An 8,942-nucleotide genomic window follows, 5' to 3' on the forward strand; every position below is an offset into this window, starting at 1 on the left:
CAAAACATAATAAAACAAGATGGATTGAAACTTACTTGGTAAAGGAAGCCAACATGTGTGCCAAATACACACCTGAACCAAACACATCATTCTCAGTCCCGAAATGTTTAGAATAAATGGTTTAATACGAGAATAATGGAGTTTAAATTCTTCTTAGCAATAAAATTCGACAGCGATGCTACTTCTCGAGTCTTGGATAACTGACACTCTATCTAGGAACTGGCAATGGAGTAACTCCATAAGGCATTAGGCAGCAAAAAGTGTTGTAAAGACTTGAAAAACCTTGGCATAATACATTACATCAACTGCAGGGAAGATTGGAGAGGATTACCAGTAAGTTGTGCCAACATACTTGGGCATTATGGCACCAGGATGAAACCCTCTATTGCAGAGCAACTGCTGAAGGTGCACAGTGAAAATGAACCGATTGCAAGGGTTTGGGGAGCGGGTAGTACCCTAACCACCCCCAATATAGCTTGAGCCCTAGATCTCACCAAGGATGGATCAACACCGTCCGTAGCAAACAAAAATCCAAGTTGTCGATCTAAGACATGTTCACCGATCTCCATAAGGTGCGACCAAGTTATACAGAAGTTTCAGGAAGCATGAAAATGAGGTTTCATAAGGTGTATACATCATAGTGGTTGAATTAAAAGATAGGATATGGGATGTGAGAGGTTATAAAGTATCCCCCTTGTTGCTTAGATTTTAAATGTGAATAATAGGCGAGGTTGATTGAATTAGTAGGTTTATGATTTATGCATGCTAATAAGGCATTTAACTCATTTTTTATACGAATTTTCGTTTACACTCTTAGGTATTTTATAGTTGACTCATCTAGTAGGTAATATTGAGTATTGACATGTTACAATTGGTATCAGAGTTTGGTTACAAGCTAAGGCATGTATGGGCACATAAAAGAATAATAAAAAATGCTTATGATCTAGAGTGGAAGGAAGATATTCTGCATAAAGTAGTACAAGCTACACCATCTTGTTGACCAACAAACCCAAAAATATGGGGTCAATTGGGGGGAAATACTTAGAACACGAATCCATTACTACTGGAAACAATCCAATATTTATGGTAAAAAATGTCCAACCTATGGTCCGATAATGAAAGGTTGAGGTTGGAGTAGGAAAGAATTATGAAAGCCCTATCATATAGAAAAAACCAAAGGAATATGAACTCGAGTGCAGATAATGGAAATAGAGTAGAGATGAGCCCACAAGGGGAGGAACACCCTGAAGTGAAGGGAAGTCAAATGAACAATGAAGAAGAATCTAAAAATGTGTCATTTGGTAAAACTAAGAAATAGAAAATAGAATTACAGGAGGAGTTTAATAAAATTAAACTATTGGACACCTAATCCTCAATTGGTTAGTATGGAAGCCGAATAGACAAAAGGAGTCCAAGCGACCTTGGGATGTGGAACACAACAGTCAAACCATGTACTATAAATGTATATCTCTTGTTAATAGAAATGTATTCTCATGTTTTATCTTTCAGATTATGTTGTAGCCCATGTGTGTTTAACATGGTATCAGACCAGGCAATTGCTGGTCCTGCTCCATTTTGAGTCATTATAATGAGACATTATTTTCCTTTAAATACTGACCTATCATTTAGGTTGCCTTGAGCGCTTGTGAGTCATGCGCTCTGTATATTCTACCATGCAAAAACGCTTCTATTCTTCCATGAAAAAACTCTCTGCCATATTCCTCTCATTCTTCTCTGCGTGATAATATGAATAACGCTTGGTATTCCCATCGAATACCTGCTCCTACAATGCTGTCAGTGTTCCGTTGCCAGCGTTGCTACAATGTTGCCAGCGTTTCGGTGCAGTGTGAGGTTTGACAATGGAAGTCTGGTATTACACTGCCCCCAGGCTTATCTGTCAGTTTGAATAATTAAATTCCATATTAATGATAATGGTGGTTGTTCGTTGTGACTGTGCTTGGCACCATTGTTGTGGCTGGAGCATTGCAATGCATCAAATTTTTACCATTCTTGCATAAATAAGCGTTACTCTCCCTATGCTTAGACTGCGTTTCTCACCACTGCCAAATGCTGTCATTATCCTCTATCCCTCTGCCAAATTTGGAGCATTGAGTTCTGTGTTCGTTGGCTCATACTGATCCCTATGTGATGAACCATCTCCCGTGCATCAATTTCTGAATGATGGTCGATCTTTTGTGTTGAAATAGTAAGATGAAATTGTTCGTTGCTCTTGTATGTACAGTGGACACCATGGGTTTTCCATGCTGTATGCATTCTTTGTGTTGAATGTGTTTTGAAGACCATAAACCATGCTTTGTTAGTGTTGTGTTGAAGACTTTGTATGGTTGAGTAGGTGACTCATAAATTCAAGATTGAAGCAATGTTTCAGATTTATAAGGTTGTAATCGAAGCTGGTGTCGAATCAATCGTTAAAGTAAGTACTGTATGGTGTACAATGAACCCTTAATTACCAAGTGAAGTTGGTGTTTAACTGAGGAAGAGGGCATGATGTATTCCCTTCATGTTTCAATGTATGGATTTCTTGCATAAAACTCGTGTTGTATGAGTTGTTGATTTCGATAGAACGAATGTTTAATCGAATAGCTGTGTGAAGCCCGCATTGCAATTTAGAGGAGTACACTATTTCTCTTTTCAAAGATAAAGTGGATTTTTTAATTTCATAAATCGAATTCATGTGAGCTTTTATATCAATGGAAAGTGCTGAGTTTGAACCAGTGATGGTCTAAATTCAAGAGGCAGAATGATGATGAAAGGAGTGGAATAGTCGATGGTTTCAAGGGAGGTATTGAACACTATGAAGGTTAGTCCCTTTGCGTTGAAAGCATTCTCTATGAATTGTATTTGCCTTATGGTGGCCATTCCAATCATACGTATGTCGGTTGAATTTGAGTTGAATTCCATGCATGGTCATATACAAAAGTCATCCTTCATGCTGCCTAAGCCATTGTCATTATTTCCGCACTCTTATCTTTGGGTTATTGTAAAACAGTAGTGGTGTTCATATGTATTGGGTTGTCCATTCCATACAACATCGATACAGCCCTACGGGTTCTCTATATTTTCCTTCCCCTGTGAATTTTAATGCACTCTGAATTTTTTCCTAGAATTTATGACCTGTATTGGCTCCAGTTGAGTTTCAAGATTATTTATAGTGCTTTTGGCTTCTATGAGCTTGCCGCAATAAGATCTAGTTTGCAGGAGTTTGGCCGCTTGAAAATTTTGTAGGTTTTTATAAGGAGAGCATTAAAAGGATCACTTAGCTTTGATCAATTGTGGGAAAACCAACTTTCACGATTTAGAATTAGTCCACCGCTTCCCTAGAGAGAGGCCATAAATGGGAAGCAAGACCCGTCTCAGGTCATGGCTGTCAATGTTTTTTTAAATCAATACTATTGTTTTGACATTTCAAAAGCTTGTCAATACCCTCAGAATGCCCAAGGATACTCCAGAACTCAGGGAGCGATTTTGCAACACGTTGCATAACTAGACTCTGCCATTGCCTCAAATTCAGTGGATGTTGAAATAGGAACATGGATACCATGGTCGTTGAAAAGCCTGCTTCCTTTGATGTGTCTTTTCACACGGTATAAGGCAGTGGCTTGGTCAACAAAATATATGACGGTCCTGGTATATATATGTTATGCTGGTGTTGAAGTGTTGAAAATGGGTTGGACGTTGCAAAGGAGTGGTGGTGTATATATGTGTTGGGAATATTATTATATTTAGTGCACTGAATATTGGTAACATTTATGGATGAATATTGGTGGGACCATAATCTTGGTATATATATATATATATATATATATATATATATATATATATATATATATATATATATATATATAAAAAAAACAAGACTCTTTGTGGTTTTCTCTTGGTTATTCCAGTTGGGTTTCTTACATTGGACTATTGTTTTCTTTAAAGAATGTGGCAAGATCAGAGAATATTTGTTCATAGCCTAGTCAAAGCATTTATATATGAGCATTCAAGTCCTATCCATGACATGGTGTTATAATTGTTGAAGTTTTGATAGCCATCATTTCTTCTTTGAAAGTGAAGGAGTATTTGAAGGATCCAAGCAAGTTTCCAGTTGCTGCTGCCCCAGTTGTGGCATTGTATTTGAAAATCACTATAGCTTTTGTCTACATATATATGCATTGATTCCTTGATTCGACTGTTGCGTAAGAGTTTGGTGGGTTGTATAAAGGCAATGATTGTTTTGACAAATAAAAATAATCTTTTGTGGAGAAAAGTTTAGTCAGTTTTATTGTGAGAACATAGTGTTGATCATGAGTAAACTCTTATGTTGGTGCTTGCTGGTTGCACACTAATCATTTGTTGCAAATTTATAAAGGATATTGCTAGTGGGTATTACTTTTCTGCATTGAGCAATAGTTGTGATCAGTTTTTAAGGTGTAAATCTGACATTGAAAAAAAAATGTCCAGAATCAATGAAGTATTAGAGTTCCTCAAAACTCTCATATTGTCTACTACTCATGATATATTAAAAGTCACCAAAGTTTCTCTCATAGACATTCAGGTCTATCTACAAAATGCACAAGAGAAAATTGATTTTTTGCAGCTCAAATCTCAGCTACAGCAAGAAGAATTAAAACGGAGGAGTCATTTTGAACCTGTTTCTATTCAGAAGATTGAAATAGACTCCCATAAAGCAGCAGTTGTACATGCAGATGCAGAAACTCAGTTTGCACTTCCTAAGCCCATCTTCAGACCTTGGGAAGAGCTTGTCCATAACAAGCATAGAACTGGTCTTGGATATGAGAAGGACTTGTCCTTTCATATTCTAGACTACTATAAGCCTATTCAATTTCAAACTGTTGGATTTCTTGAGGATGATTCATTTCACTTGTTCTTCATGATAGTTCACCTTCAGCTGTTTTAAATTCTACTTCTCTTCTAGAGCAACAGCAACAACAACAAGTTGTGAAATGCCAACACTGTGACCAAGTTGCCCATTTGAAAGATCACTATTTTGATCTTCATCCATGTAAGCACTGTCATAAAACCACCCATTCTTCACACAGATGCTTCAGAAACAAACGTCCTGCAACAATAAAGATTCATCTTGGATGGATTTCTTCTTATCAATGGGCATCAACAGCCAACAAGATATTCCAATCACATGTCAAAACTTGTTCCAGAGTATTGAACAGTCTTGCAGTTGATTTTCCTCCATCATCTCACCTTGTATCTGATAGGGGGCAAATGATGGTCATCTACAAGCTTCAAAGCCACATCAAGCGACCCTGAGCCACAACCTGCTATACCAGATTCAGAGTTGTAGCCAGAAACAAAGATGCCTCTAAGCATGCCTTCAGTTGGTAATCTGGGACACTTCCTCTAGCAGAAGACTTTAGCATCTTGCCAGCTTTGGAAGAATTCTAGGAACAAAAATGGGGACACTTCCTCTAGCAGAAGACTTCAACTTATTTCCAGTTTTGGAAGAGTTCCAGGAATTGAATTAAGCATTCCAAAGTTGTTGGTCATCCTTAAACCATCACAGGTTGAGACTTCCCTTTTTAGGTTGAAGTTCTCCCTTTTATGTGGGGTGAGACCTCCCTTCCATGGTTGAAGTTTTCCCTCTTCAAAACAATAGGAGCACTTCCTCTAGTAGAAGACTTCAGCTTCTTGGCAGTCTCGGAAGAGTTCCGGGAACTGCACTAAGCATTCTAGTGTTGGTGGTCATCCTTAAACCACCACCCTTTATACCAACATTTCAGAGAGCACATTCAGCCTAGTGCTGCCATGCATTTTTGCACATTTTGTATTATAGCTCTCTTCTTGGACTCATACATAACCCTTCGGATTAAGGGGGGAAATATTGGACACCTAATCCTCAATGGGTTAGTGTGGAAGCCGAATAGACAAAATGAGTCCAAGATACCTTGGGATGTGGAACCCAACGGTCAAACCATGTATATCTCTTGTTAATAAAAATGTATTCTGATGTTTTAACTTTCAGATTATGTTGCTGCCCATGTGTGTTTAACATAAACCCCCAACATTCAACAATGATGTAGAGGAAGTTGTCGAACCACGATTGATCAACATGAATAACTATTTTCAAATATACGAATATGACGATAATATCAAGGCATGACTAATAATATGTTAATTTCAAAATAAATCCACTCTATGGTTGGAGGAGGTGAAAATGATTTGACAGATCGATGAGAAGGAGATAACATTGGACAAGCTCCAAAAACACTTTAAAAAAAAATAATTGAGAGAATGCTTTTATCGTGAAAAGGAAAAAGAATTCCATGATCTCAAGTTGGGTCAGTAGACCATGGATGAGTTTATAACTAATTTCACTTTGCCATTGAGATATGTACCTTATATTCGAGAAGAGAAAGCTGAGGTATAATGCTTTATTAGTAGTTTTTTGTTCTTCATGAAAGAGAGGTTGGAATTTGACAACCTGAAAAAAATAAAAAAAATAAAAATAAAAATAGATGAGGCTACTCAAAAGGCCTAAATCGGCTATCAAAAGATGAAATAGAAAGGTGAAAACAACAAAGGGTGGTTCCATAAAAACGGACAATTTTTTTTCCAGAATATGAAGCGTACTAAAGTTGTTGGCAGTAAGCACTCATTTAGGAGACCATTTAATGGACCCCTAAGGAAGAGTTAGCAGAAAATCCAAACTACAAATGAGATGAGACAAATGGAGACATCTAGTAAACCATATCTAAATCAAGTACAAAACCCCCCCTTACAGTGTTGTGGTTGTGGGGAGCCCCATTGTTATAAAAACTGCCCTCATTGTGGTAGGACAGAGAAAACTGCTAACATTCAATAAGTGTCTATAGTTGGGGAAGTGGCGAGGAACATTCCATGAATTAATGTATAATTGGAGGACCACCAAGCCGAATTTCAACCAGCAATGGTTGAATTCGAAGGTAAATTAGACAATTGCTATGTTTTTGTTTTAATACATCTCGATGCAAGTTTTACTTATATTAGTCCAAAGATCATTGAATCATTTCATTTGCAAGGTGTCAAGTTTAATAACTCCTGGTTGGTACAATTAGCCACCGAGTAGAATGAAGAGTGACTTCCAAGGTGGAAGGTTGTTTGGTAGAAGTAAGTGGCCAACAGTTTAAGACAACTTTAAATATGTTGTCGTTAAGATCTTATGATGTATTGATTGGCATTGCCTGATTAGAGAAGCATTGGTCAATGGTGAGCTGTAGGGAAAATACCATCAGTTTCCTTATAGATGAAGGAAGTAGACAAGAAATTCAGGGAGTTAAAAAGGGGATAAAATTATGTCCATTCACAGCTAACTAGATAGGTAAATGTATGAGGAAAGGTTTTCAAATCTATGTTGTGCAAGTTGGATATGCCAACTCTAAAGAAAAACACTCTACTCTGGAAAACATACTGATTGTGCAAAAATGTATTGATGTGTTTCCAAAGGAAATTTCAGGACTTCCACCTAAGAAAGATATTGACTTTCTAAAACATAAATGACATTCGTAAGAACTACTTAACAAAGGGTACATACACCCAAGTGTATCACCTTGGGGTGCCACAGTGATGTTTGTAAGAAAGAAAAACGACACCTTACAATTATGTATTGATTATAAATAGTTGAACAAATTAAATATTAAGAATAAATACTTGTTGCCTAGGATTGATGATGTACTTCATCAGGCGAAGGGTGCAAAGGTATTCTCGAAAATAGACCTATGCTCAGGTTATTGCCAAATAATGATAAAAGAAGAAGACTTCAGTAACACGTCATTCAGAACTCATTATGGCCACTATGAGATTATTATGCTTCCTTTTGATCTAACTAAAGCTACTACAACATTTATAAGTTTGATGAATGGTATCTTCCACCCATATTTAGATAAGTTCATTTTAGTTCTTATAGGTGATATTTTGATTTACTCAAAAAATTTATAGGAACACAAAGAGAATCTCCAGATAGTACTCCAAACCCTTAGGGAAAATCATCTTTACGCTAATTTTAATAAGTGTGATTTCTATAAAGACCAAATGCAGTATCTTGGGCATGTGATATCCTCAGAAGGCCTAACAATAGACCTAAAACAAATCAGAACTATTATGGAATGGTCAGTACTTAGAAATGTTGCAGACATTAGGTCATTTATGGGCTTAGCTCGGTACTACAGTCATTTTATAGAAGGATTTTCAAAAATCGTAGATCCTATAACTTCTCTAAAAAATAAGGGAAGACTATTCAAATGGACCACGGAGTGTTGGAATTATGATGCATGTGTTGTACTTGATGGCAACCCTCTGATAGAAGATCATCTCACTTATATACATTTAGATGAATCTACAGAAGAGATATCAGATGTGACATAATACATAGATGCAGGACAGCTCAAAGGAATCAAATGGCAAGTTCTTAGTAAGCTTTGCCATCAAGTCCAAAGGGGGAGATTGTTGGCATTATGGCTAAAGTATTGTCCTTGATGGCAACCCATACAGGTGATAGATCACAGTACTTCAGGTCAGTAGCAGAGATTGATGATCAGCTCTCAAATATTGAAGAAAATAAGGGGTACGCAGGTACACCGTACAGAAGGTGCGTACACGCAGGCCTGTCTTACATAAAGTGCGTACATACCCGCAGTTATCCCATTCAGAAGGTGCGTACCCCCAGTTCACTTACTTCAAGGCAGAGAAGCGTGCTCACGTGGGGTTTCTTATGTTTGGCCCGTGGTATTTAGCCCGCCGTTCTTGATTCTATGGTTTTGGCCCGTGGTATTGTTTTATATTATTATTATTGAGCCCCTATTGATCCATGATTTTAGGAAGAGCTTGCCTATATAAAGCAAAGGAGATCATTTGGCTAGACACTTGTGAAATAAGAAGATCTTAAGAGAAGCTAGATCTGAAATTCTAGTGATGGGTTTGTGAGA

The sequence above is a fragment of the Pinus tabuliformis genome, chromosome 6 (genome assembly GCF_031772625.1).
Source record: "Pinus tabuliformis cultivar Carrire ecotype Pingquan chromosome 6, CPIR1, whole genome shotgun sequence".
NCBI classification, from domain to species: Eukaryota; Viridiplantae; Streptophyta; class Pinopsida; order Pinales; family Pinaceae; genus Pinus; species Pinus tabuliformis.